The 20,391-nt window shown below is 46.6% G+C and overlaps 1 pseudogene; it reads left to right on the forward strand.

Annotated features, from left to right (window-relative positions):
- Window positions 1-1,304: 1,304 nt before the first annotated feature.
- The window catches only part of LOC103973016 (transcription factor MYC2-like), a 46,061-nt pseudogene continuing 26,974 nt past the window's right edge, over window positions 1,305-20,391 (forward strand).

Below are 20,391 nucleotides of genomic sequence, written 5' to 3' on the forward strand. Positions count from 1 at the left end.
TTGATATATGAAAAAAACATGCATATACTATTCGATCCCTTATGTTGGATAAACTATTTTGTTGGATTAAGAAATTTATTTTAAAATTATTTAAATTTTAATTTACTTTTTATAAAAAAAAGTTTTTATTTTTCATTAGTTTTGATATTTTAATATTTTTATTATATATACTTTTAAATTATTTATATATTTTAGAATATTTTTAATTATGATCCGATTGATTGAGCCATCGGTTGGCCCAGTCCAGTGAACCAAAACTTAATCGGACTACTCTCTGATTTGGTTTATAACCATGATGTGGGAACGATCGGACTTGGCCGGTTGTTAACCACGATAGACACAACAAGATGAATACTCTTACTATTGCACCCCCGCATTTATCACACATTCTGCATCACACATTCCAAACCAGTCCAGGGTAAGCTTGTCGTCCAACTCAGTGGCCCCATGTCCGTCGCCATCATCGTACGAACCGGGAATTCTCCTCCGCGTAGTGACCTATATCGTTCCTCATCGCATCTGCATACTCGCCAAGTCCGTAAGTCATACCTTAAATCAGCTACGAAGTGTGTCAAACATCAATTCTGTAAACCTAATCTAACAATGACGTAACGAGAGACACGGTGTGGTCATTTTAATTATCAAAGGCGTTGATAAATGTAAGTCAACTTTGTTAATTATCAATTAAAGTGGGATTTAAGATAGTATCAATTTATTATCATAAAAAATTATAGATATTTCCTTAAAATTCGTGTCCAAATAATTTTTTTCCCAACTAACATACATTTATCAACGCCTTATATTCCCAGTAACCATTTCCAACAAACATAATTTGTTGGTTTCCATGTCAATTACCGCATTTAAATCTATTTAGTGGCTAATGTCAAAATGGGCGAGCCATCCAACCCTCTTACTCGGTAGGAAACGAAATGCCACGAAAGAACGCGAAACATGTGCGGGGTTACGTGCTAAAGTAACCTACTCAGACCAAGCAATCACATCACCTCGATTTTGATCCCGAATGGACGGTGATGTGGACCTTCGAAGATGAACTGGACCTTTGTGTCTACAAAGATGTCTTAATTTGACATTTTAATGACTAATTTTGTTAATTGTGTCTTTGATAAGGAACGGATCCGACCCGAATATCGAGCTGGTTCTGCTGTGGTGGTGCCCGCTGCGGGACCCAGCTTCTTCCCCAACGCCTCTCCCTCCACTATTAAACCAACTGCCGAATCGAACCGACCGCCAGCGAAGCGTCTCGTTTCACGCGCTCGATTGCGTCCGTCACCTCCCTCTCACCCATGAAGCTTTGGACCGACGACAAAGCCTCCGTCATGGAGGCCTTCATCTCCTCCCCCGCGGCCGCTCCGGAGCACCACCCCCCCCCGCTGGCCGCCGTGTGTCAACTCAGCCGCCTCCTCAACCGCGACCTCCTTGGCAGTGGCGCACTTCAGCCCGGCGAACCTGCAGCAGCGCCTCCACTCGCTGGTAGAGGGTGCGAGAGAGAGCTGGACGTACGCCATATATTGGCGGAGTTCCCCCGCCGGCGGCGCCGCTGCCCTCACATGGGGCGACAGCTACTACAGGGGCTGCGAGGAGGACAAGGGGAAGCCTCTTGGTGGCGGAGCTTCGTCACTGGCTGTTAGTATAAACAACTTTAAGCCGTGGCCTCGGGACCGACGCGGCTTGGTTCAAGTCCGGATGACGAGGATCTTCCTGGGACGCTCTTCCCAACTGCTGAGGTCATCGGTCGCGATGTTCCGATTGGGATGGGGTCGCCGTTTCCACCGGGAGAGAACCCCTGCCTGCGCCTTTGGTGGGTGACCTCCGCCTGCGCACCTGCACAAAGGTTGGGTCGGGGAGTTCGACCCGACCCCTCTGACGATCAAGTTAGCGGATGGTCCTCGAGGCTCCTTTTCTTTGTTTCTCCTTTTTCCTCGGAGCGCGAGGGTTTTTATAGTGAGAATTATCGTTGTATAATGTGTCTGCCCTTAGGGAGCAGGATCGTACTTCTGGTAGTGTCTGACATTGCCGTTGGCGTGCCGTGAGGGATCGAGCTTGAGCAGGGTGTTAATGTGCCTCGCCTGGCGTTCCAGACCGCGTTGACCGGGTGCCTCATCAAGTTGACAGAGGCATGATGCGTCACCTAGCGTAGCTGATGTCACGTGAGTCTTATCACAATTATTTCCCCCATCATATTCCCCCTCAGAAGGAAGCTATGCGTCGGTTGCTGTAATGGGAGTCCGATGCATGACTTCGGCTTCGAGAGACTGTTCCTGCTAGGCGTTTGTCGGTCCATTGCTAGGGGTGCAGGTTGCGTGCGCAACGGTGACCCTGGGTAGTGTGCGGCTGAGGAGCACAACTCGGTCGAACAGGCCGAGCAGAGGTTGTGATCTCGAGCGACGCACGACTGAGGAGCACGGCTCAGGCGGGCAGGCCGCGCAGAGGCAGTGGTCTCGGGCAACATGGAGCCGAGGAGCACGACGCAGGCGGGCAGGCTGCGCAGGTGTGGTCTCGGGCAGCATGGAGCCGAGGAGCGACTTGGTTTTGATCAGCAATCCATTGCTTAATTGCGCGCGGGCGCGGATGGCCAGGTTACTTCCCTCCTAGGGAAGCCCAAGGGACCATCACTTTCGGGAGTCGTTGGCTTTTGAGGCTGATAAGATCAGCGCTTCAGCATTCGCACCGCACGCCCGTTGGCTGCCACGTCAGGCCACATTTATGGCGAAGTGATGTTTGGTCTGCTTGATGCAAACGTGCTTCAAGAGAGGAAGGGTCGCCGTTTTGGCGGGATTTGGCCTATAAATAGCGTGCAGTTGGCTTCCTACACGTCTTGCTACTTGCATTCGACCAGCTGCTCCTTCGGACCGTGTTGCTTCGTCCGAATCGGCTATCCTGCTATTCCTTCCTAAGGTCGGTGAGGATGGTTTCCCCTTCTTCCTTGCCCCCATCTTATTCACCGTCCACCTCCGGTGATGCCGGAGAGAAAATATTACCATTGAGTCCCAACTCGTCCTCCAACGAGAAAGCGGCTAGGGCTCTTGAAGCCTTAATGTGGCCGCACAACCTCGACTCTACTGTGAGCGAGTCGTCACTCGGTTACCTCCGGGGCCGTTATGGTATCCTAGAGGAGTTTGTTCTTACTGCTCCCGAACTAGGGCAACAGGCATACGACCCTGTCCCAAAGGGTTTCGCCCTGACTCTAGATGCCTTCGAGGCCGGGCTCCGCCTCCCACTGCATCCCATCATCACCTCATGCATTTCGTGGTGGCGTATTTCCCCGTCACAGATGACACCGAACTCTTGGCACTCTCCGGTGGCGTTCCTAGGGGAGTGCCACTACGCCAACTGCTAGTCATAGGTGCCCAGCAAGCCAATTACGTGAGTGATGGCACGTGTGACTTGATACAGAATCTTTTTGCTTATTATATTTTGGCGTATATCACTTTATAACTATTGCATAAATGCATATATATATTGTGATGTCCTTGGATTTGTGCAATGGGAATCGGATCGTGATGAGATCACGATAATGAGATCGATTCACCTTTAAACACATATCCTAAATAATCCCGGTCATAGGTTACTCGAGAGGGACATCGTGATAACCAGATAGACTGGTGTGCTGTATACCCGTCCATATGATGGATGCAGCTGGTCTCATAGTTGCTCGTGTAGGGACACTAGGGATACAGTACAGGTGCTCATTGGAGAATGAGTTCACCGATTGATCCGCTTACGGAATGTTGGATGGTTGATGATGCCTTATTGTTAGACAGCGATTCCGTAGTCCTAGTGGTGTATCTGGTCCTTAGACTTGAGACACCAAAGATGTCCTGTATGAGTGCTCCACTCTTTGATACCAGACTTATAGGTTTGGCTGTCCCAGATCTAGTACAGCTGGTCATTGGGAGTGGTAGTCGACCTTACAAGGGCTACTGAGTGTCGACAGAGGATCATCCACTCTCGGCGTCATGAGAAAAATATCACATGTGTTCTTGCTCAGACAAATCCCTGGCCAGGGTCATTCGGGTTGAGAGAGAAAGAGTTCTCCGGGAGAATCCGATTAGAGCGAGACTTGAGTAGAAACCGTATGGGTCAGACAGCACCATGCTCGATATACGGTCTCTGGGATATTAGATGGATGAGGGACTATAGGTACACGGTAACTGAGGACAGACAGGTCCAATGGATTGGATTCCCCTGTATCGTCTGGGGACTACGACGTAGTGGCCTAGTACGTCCGTAGTCGATGAGTCGAGTGAATTATTACAGAGATAATAATTCACTGAGTTAGAAGGAGTTCTAACAGGTATGACTCACGGCCAGCTCGATATTGGGCTTAGAGGGTCACACACATATGGTAGGCATTGCGATGAGTAGAGGTTCAGATATGAGATATCCGACGGAGCCCTTGTCTTATTGGATGCAGATCCAATACCCACTAGGGAAGGACCCATTAGGGTTTGACACGGGATCTCTATAAATAGGAGGGATTCACAGCCTCATAGGCTAGAGTCTTTGCTTGCCCTTCCTATTCTCCTCTCCCTCTCCACCTCAGAGTAGGCCTTGAGTTTTGAGGAGCGTCGTCGCAACCCTGCTGTGTGGATCACCGCTAGAGAGGAGGACGCTTGACCTCCTTCACCCTCTCCTAAGGATCTGCAAGGAAACGAGGATATACGATCTCCCTAGGTAACACAATCTCTATACGCAGTTTTATGTTTTGCGGATTTTTGCGAACCAATCTTCGCACGACGACGAACATCTTTTTGGGAATCGAGGATTTTTGTTTTCTTGTTCTTCCGCTGCGCATATGATGTCGCCCCCCATGATTTCCCAACAGTGGTATCAGAGCTAGGTTGTTCGTGCGAATGATTGGTTTTGAACTGCGTGTGTTGTGTTTAGGAAGAATATTGACGTCAAAATCGTTGACGCAAAAGCGAGGAAGGGCAGCAACAGTTGCTGCCCTCGATCTGCATGCCTGCAGCCACCTACACCGGCAGCCAGGCAGCACAGCGCCGGCGCATCCGCAAGCGCTGTGCTTGCAGCAGCCGGCCGGCGGTCTGCTTGCAGCAGGCTTGCTGCTGGCGGGGCTGGCAGCCCACGGGCAAAGGCGCCGCAGGGCAGCGGCGCCTGCCGCCGCTGCTCCCGCGGGCGAAACCCCCCCACATGGGCGGCCGCCCGGAGGTACAGCACCGTCTGCGGAGGCAGTGGCGCCTGAAGGGGGCACCCACCCGCAGCGGCATCGCCGCCAGCAGGCGTGCCGCTTGCAGGTGAGGGCAGTGCCCTCGCCCCGCCGCACAGGCCGCCGCCGGCAGTGCGGCGGCGGCGGCAGCGAAAAGGGGAAAGGGTATTAGGGTTTTCTGGGCAAAAGACAGTTTTGCCCCTCGGAATTTGAGAAATTCCAGTTTCTGTCTTTTGTCCAAATTACGAAAATACCCTTAGGAATTGAGAAATTCCCTACATGTCCATGATTTCAGAAAAATATTAATTAATTAAAAGATTTAGTTGATTATTATTTTTATTATTATCTAGTAGTCCTACATGATGATGATTATTTATACATGTGATGTATGATGTGTGGACGGATAATCATGGACTGTGTGATGTGTGTACTTGTGATTATTATTATTGAGGTCTGCGAACCTCCATTATATTTCTCGTTTATTGTCGGGCCTGCGTGCCTATGATTAAGTTGTAATCACATGAGGTGGCGCAGCAGGAGCGTGGATGCGATGGCAGGACCCACGAGACGGACGATCGTGATGCATGGAGATGCATCAAGATGTCGACGGAACCGACGAGGACGAGATGGACGATCACAGGGCATGGAGATGCACCGTTGCACACATAGATCTTGATGTGAGTGATTAGGCCTACTGGCTCGGGCCTAATCATATTAGGTTGTGGTCCATGATCATCTGATGTGATTGCTTATACACATACTAGATATGTATATATATTTGCATGCGATGTAGATATATATTAAATATGTATATGTGTGACATGTCATATTAGGAGACCAAATTATAGAAACATCTCTCGATAATATTAAGTCGGTAAACGTGAGGCAATTAGATTGACCCACGTGGCATTCCATCGTTATGAGTAGGAACCGATTCCCGGTATAGGTTGAGTTGGTCGAGTCCCTCGAGACTCACCTATATCGCGATTCGCTATCTTGCTTACGACATAGAGATGTCACCGGTGACCTGAGGGCATGGTATGCTTGGTCGAGTCCCTCGAGGGTATATCATCAAATCAGACTCATCTTGTAACGAAGGTGTTGACTTAACCGAGCATCATGGTTGGTCGAGTCCCTCGAGGCCATGGTGATTCGGAGACCGAACAGGACGAGAATCACAAGGAGTTGTGATCGGCAAGAGTTGCCTACCTTTTAGGCTTAGTGTGATTGGTCGAGTCCCGCGAGGTTACACTAAGACGCTGATTGGATCCTGATCCCCACTAGAAGTCTGCTAGAGACTTCCGTTTCACGTGCTGAGGGTGTCGCGTGACTCGTTAGTAAAATAGTGGGAGCATATTAAGATAGAAGTCCATATCTTGATAGTTTATTTCTTGCAAAATCTGCATGTTATTCATTTCTGCTACATCTTTATTTTCAGAAAATGTCGCTTTCAAATCCCTTACGTGGCATACTTGATGTCAACCGCCTCACTGGTCCAAATTATACGGATTGGCTCCGTAACTTGAGAATTGTTCAGCGGAGAAAATCGTGTACGTCCTTGATACAGTGATGCCTACGCCCGAAGAAGGGGCAAGCGAGGATGAGATCGCTCGCTACGTGAAGTACATTGATGACTTCACTCTTGCTCAGTGCTATATGTTGGGCTCTATAACTCCAGAGTTACAGAGACAACATGAAAAGATGGATGCCAGATCCATTCTCCTACATGTCCGCAAATTGTTTGAGGAACGAGGAAGGACTCAACGATATGAGATATCCAAGAGCCTTTTCCGCGCTAGGATGACTGAGGGGACACCGGTTCAGAACCATGTCCTAAAGATGATTGAGTGGATAGAGAAACTCACAGGTCTAGGAATGGTCCTAGAGGATAACTTGTGTGTGGACATTGTACTTCAGTCCCTACCAGATTCCTTTTCACAGTTCATAATGAATTTTAATATGAACAAGCTTGAGGTGACTCTCCCAAAGCTCCTCAATATGTTGAGGGAGGCAGAGAGTACTATTAAGAAAGAGAAGCCAGTTCTCTACACTAGTGAGACCAGAAAGAAAACGAAAGCAGAAAGGTCCCTTAAGAAGGGAAAGGGCAAGGGCAAACAAGGTAAAACAAAGGTTTCTAAGAAAGACCCAGCAAAGGACAAAGGCCAGTGCTTCCACTGTGGTAAAGATGGGCATTGGAAGAGAAACTGCAAAGAGTACCTTGCAGAAAGGGTGAAACAAAAGCTTGATGAAGCTTCAGGTACATTCATGATCAGTCTCCATTTGTCAGACTCTTATGATAACACATGGGTATTGGATACCGGTAGTGCTTATCATATATGCAATTCGTTGCAGGTTCTAGCAAGGCCTAGGAGACTAGAGAGAGGCGAGATGGACCTCAAGATGGGTAATAGAGCAAAAGTTGCTGTATTAGCTGTTGGCGAGGTTGCCCTACATCTGCCTAGTGGAGCTTTTATTGCATTAGATACATGTTATTTTGTTCCTTCTATTATCAAAAACATTATCTCCATTTAATGTTTAACAGTTAGTGGATATAAATTTGTTTTTGAGAACAATGGTTGTTCGATATTATTAGATGATAAGATCATCACGAAAGGAACATTGCATAATGGTTTATTTATGTTAGACACCACTCCACATATCATGAATGTAAATGTGTCCAAAAGGAAACGAGATGAGTTGAACAGTGCATACCTGTGACATTGTAGGCTAGGTCACATCCATGAAAGAAGGATTCAAAAGTTGCTAAATGATGGATATCTAGATCCATTCGACTATGTGTCATATGCAACTTGTGAGCCTTGCATTCGTGGAAAACTGACCAACTCTCCATTTAGTAGAACTGGAGAGAGATCCAATGAGTTGTTGGAACTTATACATAGTGATGTATGTGGACTCATGTCAAATCATGCCATTGGAGGTTACTCCTACTTCATTACATTTACTGATGATTTCTCAACGTATGGATATGTGTACTTAATGAAGTACAAGTCTGAGGCCTTTGAGAAATTCAGAGAGTATAAGAATGAGGTGGAGAACCAGACTGGAAAGAGTATCAAAACTCTTCGATCAGATCGAGGAGGTGAATACTTAAGTACAGAGTTTACTCAGTTCCTCAAGGACCATGGGATATTATCCCAATGGACACCTCATTATACACCTCAGCTCAATGGTGTCTCTGAAAGGAGAAATCGTACATTATTAGATATGGTACGGTCCATGATGAGTTTCGCTGACCTACCCATCTCATTCTGGGGATATGCCCTAGAAACCGCAGCTTACCTTCTGAACAGAGTTCCAACTAAGTCGGTAGTGTCTACACAATATAAGATATGGAAAGGGAAGAAGCCTGATATTAAGGTTGTTAAGATTTGGGACTGCCCTGCCCATGTTAGAAGACACAACCCCGATAAGTTAGAATCAAAGACAGAGCGATACAAATTTGTGGGATACCCCAAGGAAACTTGTGGGTATTATTTCTATCATCTCGAGGACCAAAAGGTCTTTGTAGCTAAGAGAGCAGTGTTCCTTGAGAAGGAACACATTCTTGACGGAGACAGTAGGAGAATGATAGAATTGAGCGAGGTTGGAGAACCAAGCTCAAGCACCACTCTACAGCCCGAGTCTATTCATGTACCTAATACACAAGTTTCAACTTTACGCAGGTCTGATATCACATCCTCCTGAGAGATATGTGGGACATATTAGAGGAGAGGATGTTGAGGATATTGATCCTCAGACCTACGAGGAGGCTATTATGAGTATAGACTCCGGGAAGTGGCAAGAAGCCATGAATTCTGAGATGGATTCTATGTACTCCAATAAGGTTTGGAACCTAGTTGATGCGCCCGAAGGTATTGTACCCATCGGTTGCAAGTGGATCTTTAAGAAAAAGATCGGAGTAGATGGAAAGGTAGAGACCTATAAAGCAAGGCTAGTGGCTAAGGGGTATCGTCAAAGGCAATGTGTTGACTACGATGAAACTTTCTCACCCGTAGCAATGCTAAAATCCATCAGAATTTTATTGGCTATTTTAGCACACTATGATTATGAGATCTGGCAGATGGATGTGAAAACCGCATTCCTCAACGGGAACCTCGAGGAGGAGGTGTATATGATGCAACCTGAGGGATTCGTGTCCAAGAACTGCCCAGATAAGGTGTGTAGGTTACTTAGATCCATTTATGGACTAAAGCAAGCTTCCCGAAGTTGGAACATAAGATTTGATGAGGCAATCAGATCTTATGACTTCGTTAAGAACGAAGATGAGCCTTGTGTATACAGAAAGGTAAGTGGGAGCGCTATCACCTTTTTGGTGTTATATGTGGATGACATCTTCATCATTGGGAATGACGTAGGAATGCTATCCACAATAAAGGCTTGGTTATCTAGACACTTCTCCATGAATGACTTTGGGGAAGCATCCTATATCTTGGGGATTAGAATCTATAGAGATAGATCCAAGAGGATGCTTGGCTTGTCCTAGTCCAGGTACATAGAAACCATTATCAAAAGGTTTGGCATGGAAAATTCCAAGAGAGGTCTCATACCGATGAGACATGGGATATCGCTTTCTACGAGTATGTCCCCAAAGACTCCAGAAGAAAGGGCGAACATGGATATGATACCTTATGCCTTAGCAATAGGGTCTATCATGTATGCCATGCTATGTACTAGGCATGATATAGCGCATGCTCTGAGTGTCACGAGCAGGTATCAGGCGGATCCAGGCTTGGAGCACTGGAAAGCAATAAAGTGTATCCTTAAGTACTTGAGAAGGACTAAGGATCTTTTACTAGTATATGGAGGTAATAGCCTTAAGGTTGGAGGCTACACTGACTCAAGTTTTCAGTCTGATGTCGATGATAGCAAGTCGAATTCAGGGTATGTGTACACCTTGAATGGAGGAGCAATGTGCTGGAAGAGTTCCAAGCAAGATACCACTGCTGACTCGACCATAGAGGCGGAGTACATTGCTGCATCAGATGCAGCAAAGGAGGGAGTCTGGGTGAAGATGTTCATCATAGATTTGGGAGTCGTTCCGAATAGCGAGAAGTCGACTTCCTTATATTGCGACAACTATGGGGCGATTACTCAAATAAGGGAACCCGAGTCTCATCATAAGTGTTCTGAGGAGGTTCCAGCTTATCAGAGAGATCGTAACCCGAGGAGATGTAGCAGTGGAAAGAGTTCCATCCGAAGATAACATTGCAGATCCACTGACAAAGCCGTTGTCTCAGATTGTCTTTGAGCGTCACAGGAGTCTGATGGGGATCAGACACATAGGTGATTGGCTTTAGGTCAAGTGGGAGATTGCTAGTCATAGGTGCCCAGCAAGCTAATCACGTGAGTGATGGCACGTGTGACTTGATACAAAATCTTTTTGCTTATTATATTTTGGCGTATATCACTTTATAACTATTGCATAAATGCATATATATATTGTGATGTCCTTGGATTTGTGCAATGGGAATCGGATCGTGATGAGATCACGATAATGAGATCGATTCACCTTTAAACACATATCCTAAATAATCCCGGTTATAGGTTACTCGAGAGGGACATCGTGATAACCGGATAGACTGGTGTGCTGTATACCCGTCCATATGATGGATGCAGCTGGTCTCATAGCTGCTCGTGTAGGGACACTAGGGATACAGTACAGGTGCTCATTGGAGAATGAGTTCACTGATTGATCCGCTTACGGAATGCTGGATGGTTGATGATGCCTTATTGTCAGACAGCGATTCCGTAGTCCTAGTGGTGTATCTGGTCCTTAGACTTGAGACACCAAGGATGTCCTGTATGAGTGCTCCACTCTTTGATACCAGACTTATAGGTTTGGCTGTCCCAGATCTAGTACAACTGGTCATTGGGAGTGGTAGTCGACCTTACGAGGGCTATTGAGTGTCGACAGAGGATCATCCAATCTCGGCGTCATGAGAGGAATATCCCATGTGTTCTTGCTCAGACAAATCCCTGGCCAGGGTCATTCGGGTTGAGAGAGAAAGAGTTCTCCGGGAGAATCCGATTAGAGCGAGACTCGAGTAGAAACCGTATGGGTCAGACAGCACCATGCTCGATATACGGTCTTTGGGATATTAGATGGATGAGGGACTATAGGTACTTGGTAACTAAGGATCGACAGGTCCAATGGATTGGATTCCCCTGTATCGTCTGGGGACTATGGCGTAGTGGCCTAGTACGTCCGTAGTCGATGAGTCGAGTGAATTATTACAGAGATAATAATTTATTGAGTTAGAAGGAGTTCTAACAGGTATGACTCACGGCCAGCTCGATATTGGGCCTAGAGGGTCACACACATATGGTAGGCATTGCGATGAGTAGAGGTTCGGATATGAGATATCCGACAGAGCCCTTGTCTTATTGGATGCAGATCCAATACCCACTAGGGAAGGACCCATTAGGGTTTGACACGGGATCTCTATAAATAGGAGGGATTCACAGCCTCATAGGCTAGAGTCTTTGCTTACCCTTCCTATTCTCCTCTCCCTCTCCACCTCAGAGTAGGCTTGGAGTTTTGAGGAGCGTCATCGCAACCCTACTGTGTGGATCACCGCTAGAGAGGAGGACGCTTGACCTCCTTCACCCTCTCCTAAGGATCTGCAAGGAAACAGGGATATACGATCTCCCTAGGTAACACAATCTCTATACGCAGTTTTGTGTTTTGCGGATTTTTGCGCACCAATCTTCGCACGACGACGAACATCTTTTTGGGAATCGGGGATTTTTGTTTTCTTGTTCTTCCGCTGCGCATATGATGTCGCCCCCCATGATTTCCCAACACCAACATCACCCCGACCTGATCCCTCTTCCTCTCCTATTTTCGCCTTTCCAAGGGGTCGGGGGGCTACTATCTATCTGCCCGAGTGAGCTTCCGGGTTCGGAGGACTGGGGCTTCGGGCTCCGGTGGGCGTCGCGCGTGATTGACAACACCACCCCGGTCCTGAACGACGAGGAGCGCAGCGACCTTCGGCGGCTCAAGGAGATTCTCCCAGCCTCTCGGGCCATCCGGGAGATGACCAAGGGGTGGCTGGTCGAGGCGGGTCTTGTTGGAAAATCATTGGGGGGCGACATCATATGCGCAGCGGAAGAACAAGAAAACAAAAATCCCCGATTCCCAAAAAGATGTTCGTCGTCGTGCGAAGATTGGTGCGCAAAAATCCGCAAAACACAAAACTGTGTATAAAGATCGTGTTACCTAGGGAGATCGTATATCCATGTTTCCTTGCAGATCCTTAGGAGAGGGTGAAGGAGGTCAAGCGTCCTCCTCTCTAGCGGTGATCAACACAGCAGGGTTGCGACGACGCTCCTCAAAACTCCAGGCCTACTCTGAGTTGGAGAGGGAGAGGAGAATAGGAAAGGCAAGCAAAGACTCTAGCCTATGAGGCTGTGAATCCCTCCTATTTATAGAGATCCCGTGTCACACCCTAATGGGTCCTTCCCTAGTGGGTATTGGATCTGCATCCAATAAGAAAAGGGCTCCGTCGGATATCTCATATCCGAACCTCTACTCATCGCAATGCCTACCATATGTGTGTGACCCTCTAAGCCCAATATCGAGCTGGCCGTGAGTCATACCTGTCAGAACTCCTTCTAACTCAGTGAATTATTATCTCTGTAATAATTCACTCGACTCATCGACTACGGACGTACTAGGCCACTACGCCGTAGTCCCCAGACGATACAGGGGAATCCAATCCATTGGACCTGTCTGTCCTCAGTTACCATGTACCTATAGTCCCTCATCCATCTAATATCCCAGAGACCGTATATCGAGCATGGTGCTGTCAGACCCATACGGTTTCTACTCGAGTCTCGCTCTAATCGGATTCTCCCGGAGAACTCTTTCTCTCTCTACCCGAATGACCCTGGCAAGGGATTTGTCTGAGCAAGAACACATGGGATATTTCTCTCATGACGCCGAGAGTGGATGATCCTCTGTCGACACTCAATAGCCCTCGTAAGGTCGACTACCACTCCCAATGACCAGCTGTACTAGATCTGGGACAGCCAAACCTATAAGTCTGGTATCAAAGAGTGGAGCACTCATATAGGACATCCTTGGTGTCTCAAGTCTAAGGACCAGATACACCACTAGGACTACGGAATCGCTGTCTGACAATAAGGCATCATCAACCATCCAGCATTCCGTAAGCGGATCAATCAGTGAACTCATTCTCCAATGAGCACCTGTACTGTATCCCTAGTGTCCCTACACGAGCAGCTATGAGACCAGCTGCATCCATCATATGGACGGGTATACAGCACACCAGTCTATCCGGTTATCACGATGTCCCTCTCAAGTAACCTATGACCGGGATTATTTAGGATATATGCTTAAAGGTGAATCGATCTCATTATCGTGATCTCATCACGATCCGATTCCCATTGCACAAATCCAAGGACATCATAATATATATATGCATTTATGCAATAGTTATAAAGTGATATACGCCAAAATATAATAAGCAAAAAGATTCTGTATCAAGTCACACGTGCCATCACTCACGTGATTAGCTTGCTGGGCACCTATGACTAGCAATCTCCCACTTGACCTAAAGCCAATCACCTATGTGTCTGATCCCCATCAGACTCCTGTGACGCTCAAAGACAATCTGAGACAACGGCTTTGCCAGTGGATCTGCAATGTTATCTTCGGATGGAACTCTTTCCACTGCTACATCTCCTCGGGTTACGATCTCTCTTATAAGCTGGAACCTCCTCAGAACACTTCTAATGAGACCCGGGTCCCCTTATTTGAGTAATCACCCCATAGTTGTCGCAATATAAGGAAGTCGACTTGTCGCTATCTGTATCGACTCCCAAATCTGTGATGAACTTCTTCATCCAGACTCCCTCCTTTGCTGCATCCGATGCAGCAATGTACTCCGCCTCTATGGTCGAGTCAGCAGTGGTATTTTGTTTGGAACTCTTCCAGCACACTGCTCCTCCATTCAAGGTGTACACATACCCTGAATTCGACTTGCTATCATCGACATCAGACTGAAAACTTGAATCAGTGTAGCCTTCAACATTAAGGCTATTACCTCTATATACTAGCAAAAGATCCTTCTTCTCAAGTACTTAAGGATACACTTTACTGCTTTCCAGTGCTCCAAGCCTGGATCCGCTTGATACCTGCTCGTGACACTCAGAGCATGCGCTATATCAGGCCTAGTACATAGCATGGCATACATGATAGACCCTATTGCTGAGGCATAAGGTATCATATTCATGTTTGCCCTTTGAAATTTTCCATTCCAAACCTTTTGACAATGGTTTCTATGTACCTGGACTGGGATAAGCCAAGCATCCTCTTGGATCTATCTCTATAGATTCTAATCCCCAAGATATAGGATGCTTCCCCTAAGTCCTTTATGGAGAAGTGTCTAGATAACCAAGTCTTTACTGTGGATAGCATTCCTACGTCATTCCCAATGATGAGGATGTCATCCACATATAACACCAAAAAGGTGATAGCTCTCCCACTTACCTTCCTATACACACAAGGCTCATCTTCGTTCTTAACGAAGTCATAAGATCTGATTGACTCATCAAATCTTGTTTTCCAACTTCGGGAAGCTTGCTTTAGTCCATAAATGGATTTAAGCAACCTACACACTTTATCTGGGCAGTTCTTGGACACGAATCCCTCAGGTTGTATCATATACACCTCCTCCTCGTGGTTCCCATTGAGGAATGCAGTTTTCACATCCATCTGCCAGATCTCATAATCATAGTGTGCTGCAATAGCAAATAGAATTATGATAGATTTTAGCATTGCTACGGTGAGAAAGTTTCGTCGTAGTCAACACCTTGCTTTTGACGATACCTCTTAGCCACTAGCCTTGCTTTATAGGTCTCTACCTTTCCATCTACTCCGATCTTTTTCTTAAAGATCCACTTGCAACCGATGGGTACAATACTTTCAGACGCATCAACTAGGTTCCAAACCTTATTGGAGTACATAGAATCCATCTCAGAATTCATGGCTTCTTGCCACTTCCCGGAGTCTATACTCATAATAGCCTCCTCGTAGGTCTGAGGATCAATATCCTCTACATCCTCTGCTCTAATATGTCCCACATATCTCTCAGAAGGATGGGATACTCTATCAGACCTGCGTAAAGTTGATACTTGTGTATTAGGTACCTGAACAAACTCGGGCTGTAGAGTGGTGCTTGAGCTTGGTTCTCCAACCTCGCTCAATTCTATCATTCTCCCACTATCTCCGTCAAGAATGTGTTCCTTCTCAAGGAACACTGCTCTCTTAGCTACAAAGACCTTTTGGTCCTCGAGATGATAGAAATAATACCCACAAGTTTCCTTGGGGTATCCCACAAATTTGCATCGCTCTGTCCTTGATTCTAACTTATCGGGGTTGTGTCTTCTAACATGGGCAGGGCAGCCCCAAATCTTAACAACCTTAAGATCAGGCTTCTTCCCTTTCCATATCTCATATGGTGTAGACACTACCGAGTTAGTTGGAACTCTGTTCAGAAAGTAAGCTGCGGTTTCTAGGGCATATCCCCAGAATGAGATGGGTAGGTCAACGAAAGTCATCATGGACCGTACCATATCTAATAATGTACGATTTCTCCTTTTAGAGACACCATTGAGCTGAGGTGTATAAGGAAGTGTCCATTGGGATAATATCCCATGGTCCTTGAGGAACTGAGTAAACTCTGTACTTAAGTACTCACCTCCTCGATCTGATCGAAGAGTTTTGATACTCTTTCCAGTCTGGTTCTCCACCTCATTCTTATACTCTCCGAATTTCTCAAAGGCCTCGGACTTGTACTTCATTAAGTACACATATCCATAGCTTGAGAAATCATCAATAAATGTAATGAAGTAGGAGTAACCTCCAATGGCATGAGTTGACATGGGTCCACATACATCACTATGTATGAGTTCCAACAACTCAGTGGCTCTCTCTCCAGTTCCACTAAATGGAGAGTTGGTCAATTTTCCACGAATGCAAGGCTCACAAGTTGCATAAGACATATAGTCGAATGGATCTAGATATCCATCATTTAGCAACTTTTGAATCCTTCTTTCATGGATGTGACCTAGCCTACAATGTCACAGGTATGCACTGTTCAACTCATCTCGTTTCCTTTTGGACACATTTACATTCATGATATGTGGAGTGGTGTCTAACATAAATGAACCATTATGCAATTTTCCTTTCGTGATGATCTTATCATCTAATAATATCGAACAACCATTGTTCTCAAAAACAAATTTATATCCACTAACTGTTAAACATGAAATGGAGATAATGTTTTTGATAATAGAAGGAACAAAATAACATGTATCTAATGCAATAAAAGCTCAACTAGGCAGATGTAGGGCAACCTCGCCAACAGCTAATACAGCAACTTTTGCTCCATTACCCATCTTGAGGTCCATCTCGCCTCTCTCTAGCCTCCTAGGCCTTGCTAGAACCTGCAACGAATTGCATATATGATAAGCACTACCGGTATCTAATACCCATGTGCTATCATAAGAGTCTGACAAATGGAGACTGATCATGAATGTACCTGAAGCTTCATCAAGCTTTTGTTTCGCCCTTTCTGCAAGGTACTCTTTGCAGTTTCTCTTCCAATGCCCATCTTTACCACAGTGGAAGCACTGGCCTTTGTCCTTTGCTGGGTCTTTCTTAGCAACCTTTGCTTTACCTTGTTTGCCCTTGCCCTTTCCCTTCTTAAGGGACCTTTCTGCTTTCGTTTTCTTTCTGGTCTCACCAGTGTAGAGAACTGGCTTCTCTTTCTTAATAGTACTCTCTGCCTCCCTCAACATATTGAGGAGCTTTGGGAGAGTCACCTCAAGCTTGTTCATATTAAAATTCATTATGAACTGTGAAAAGGAATCTGGTAGGGACTGAAGCACAATGTCCACACACAAGTTATCCTCTAGGACCATTCCTAGACCTATGAGTTTCTCTATCCACTCAATCATCTTTAGGACATGGTTCTGAACCGGTGTCCCCTCAGTCATCCTAGCGCGGAAAAGGCTCTTGGATATCTCATATCGTTGAGTCCTTCCCTGTTCCTCAAACAATTTGCGGACATGTAGGAGAATGGATCTGGCATCCATCTTTTCATGTTGTCTCTGTAACTCTGGAGTTATAGAGCCCAACATATAGCACTGAGCAAGAGTGAAGTCATCAATGTACTTCACGTAGCGAGCGATCTCATCCTCGCTTGCCCCTTCTTCGGGCGTAGGCATCACTCTATCAAGGACGTACACGATTTTCTCCGCTATGAGAACAATTCTCAAGTTACAGAGCCAATCCGTATAATTTAGACCAGTGAGGCGGTTGACATCAAGTATGCCACGTAAGGGATTTGAAAGCGACATTTTCTGAAAATAAAGATGTAGCAGAAATAAATAAATGCAGATTTTGCAAGAAATAAACTATCAAGATATGGACTTCTATCTTAGTATGCTCCCACTATTTTACTAACGAGTCACGCGACACCCTCAGCACGTGAAACGGAAGTCTCTAGCAGACTTCTAGTGGGGATCAGGATCCAATCAGCGTCTTAGTGTAACCTCGAGGGACTCGACCAATCACACTAAGCCTAAAAGGTAGGCAACTCTTGCCGATCACAACTCCTTGTGATTCTCGTCCTGTTCGGCCTCCGAATCACCATGGCCTCGAGGGACTCGACCAACCATGATGCTCGGTTAAGTCAACACCTTCGTTACAAGATGAGTCTGATTTGATGATATACCCTCGAGGGACTCGACCAAGCATACCATGCCCTCAGGTCACCGGTGACATCTCTATGTCGTAAGCAAGATAGCAAATCGCGATATAGGTGAGTCTCGAGGGACTCGACCAACTCAACCTACACCGGGAATCGGTTCCTACTCATAACGATGGAAGGCCACGTGGGTCAATCTAATTGCCTCACGTTTACCGACTTAATATTATCGAGAGATGTTTCTATAATTTGGTCTCCTAATATGACATGTCACACATATACATATTTAATATATATCTACATCGCATGCAAATATATATATACATATCTATTATGTGTATAAGCAATCACATCAGATGATCATGGACCACAACCTAATATGATTAGGCCCGAGCCAGTAGGCCTAATCACTCACATCAAGATCTATGTGTGCAACGGTGCATCTCCATGCCCTGTGATCGTCCATCTCATCCTCATCGATTCCGTCGACATCTCGATGCATCTCCATGCATCACGATCGTCTGTCTCGTGGGTCCCGCTATCGCATCCACGCTCCCGCTGCACCTCCTCATGTGATTACAACTTAATCATAGGCACGCAGGCCCGACAATAAATGAGAAATATAATGGAGGTTCGCAGACCTCAATAATAATAATCACAAGTACACACATCACACGGTCCATGATCATCCGTCCACACATCATACATCACATGTATAAATAATCATCATCATGTAGGACTACTAGATAATAATAAAAATAATAATCAACTAAACCTTTTAATTAATTAATATTTTTCTGAAATCAGGGACATGTAGGGAATTTCTCAATTCCTAAGGGTATTTTCATAATTTAGACAAAAGACAGAAATTGGAATTTCTCAAATTCCGAGGGGCAAAACTGTCTTTTGCCCAGAAAACCCTAATACCCTTTCCCCTTTTCGCTGCTGCTGCCGCCGCCACCCTGCCGGCGGCTGCCTGTGCGGCGGGGCGAGGGCACTGCCCTCGCTTGCAGGCGGCACGCTCGCTGGCGGCGCTGTCGCTGCAGGTGGGCTCCCCCTTCGGGCGTCGCTGCCTCCGAAGGCGGTGCTGTCCCGCCGGGCGGCCGCCCCTGTGGGGGGGGGTTTCGCCCGCGGGAGCAGCGGCAAGCGCCGTAGCCCTGCGGCGCCTCTGCCCGTGGGTTACCAGCCCCGCCGGCAGCAAGCCTGCTGCAAGCAGGCCGCCGGCCGGCTGCTGCAGACGCAGCCCCTACGCTGCACGCACGCAGATCGAGGGCAGCAACTGTTGCTTCCCTTTCTCGCTTTTGCGTCAACGATTTTGACGTTAATATTCTTCCTAAACACAACACACGCAGTTCAAAACCAATCATTCGCACGAACAACCTGGCTCTGATACCACTGTTGGAAAATTATTGGGGGGCGACATCATATGCGCAGGGGAAGAACAAGAAAACAAAAATCCCCGATTCCCAAAAAGATGTTCGTCGTCGTGCGAAGATTGGTGCGCAAAAATCCGCAAAACACAAAACTGCGTATAGAGATCGTGTTACCTAGGGAGATCGTATATCCCTGTTTCCTTGCAGATCCTTAGGAGAGGGTGAAGGAGGTCAAGCGTCCTCCTCTCTAGCGGTGATCCACACAGCAGGGTTGCGACGACACTCCTCAAAACTCCAGGCCTACTCTGAGGTGGAGAGGGAGAAGAGAATAGGAAAGGCAAGCAAAGACTCTAGCCTATGAAGCTGTGAATCCCTCCTATTTATAGAGATCCCGTGTCACACCCTAATGGGTCCTTCCCTAGTGGGTATTGGATCTGCATCCAATAAGACAAGGGCTCCGTCGGATATCTCATATCCGAACCTCTACTCATCGCAATGCCTACCATATGTGTGTGACCCTCTAGGCCCAATATCGAGCTGGCCGTGAGTCATACCTGTCAGAACTCCTTCTAACTCGGTGAATTATTATCTCTGTAATAATTCACTCGACTCATCGACTACGGACGTACTAGGCCACTACGCCGTAGTCCCCAGACGATACGGGCGAATCCAATCCATTGGACCTTTCTGTCCTCACTTACCATGTACCTATAGTCCCTCATCCATCTAATATCCCAGAGACCGTATATCGAGCATGGTGCTGTCAGACCCATACAGTTTCTACTCGAGTCTCGCTCTAATCGGATTCTCCCGGAGAACTCTTTCTCTCTCAACCCGAATGACCCTGGCCAGGGATTTGTTTGAGCAAGAACACATGGGATATTCCTCTCATGACGCCGAGAGTGGATGATCCTCTGTCGACACTCAATAGCCCTCGTAAGGTCGACTACCACTCCCAATGACCAGCTGTACTAGATCTGGGACAGCCAAACCTATAAGTCTGGTATCAAAGAGTGGAGCACTCATACAGGACATCCTTGGTGTCTCAAGTCTAAGGACCAGATACACCACT

This window comes from Musa acuminata, chromosome BXJ3-4 (assembly GCF_036884655.1).
Source record: "Musa acuminata AAA Group cultivar baxijiao chromosome BXJ3-4, Cavendish_Baxijiao_AAA, whole genome shotgun sequence".
Classification (NCBI taxonomy): Eukaryota; Viridiplantae; Streptophyta; class Magnoliopsida; order Zingiberales; family Musaceae; genus Musa; species Musa acuminata.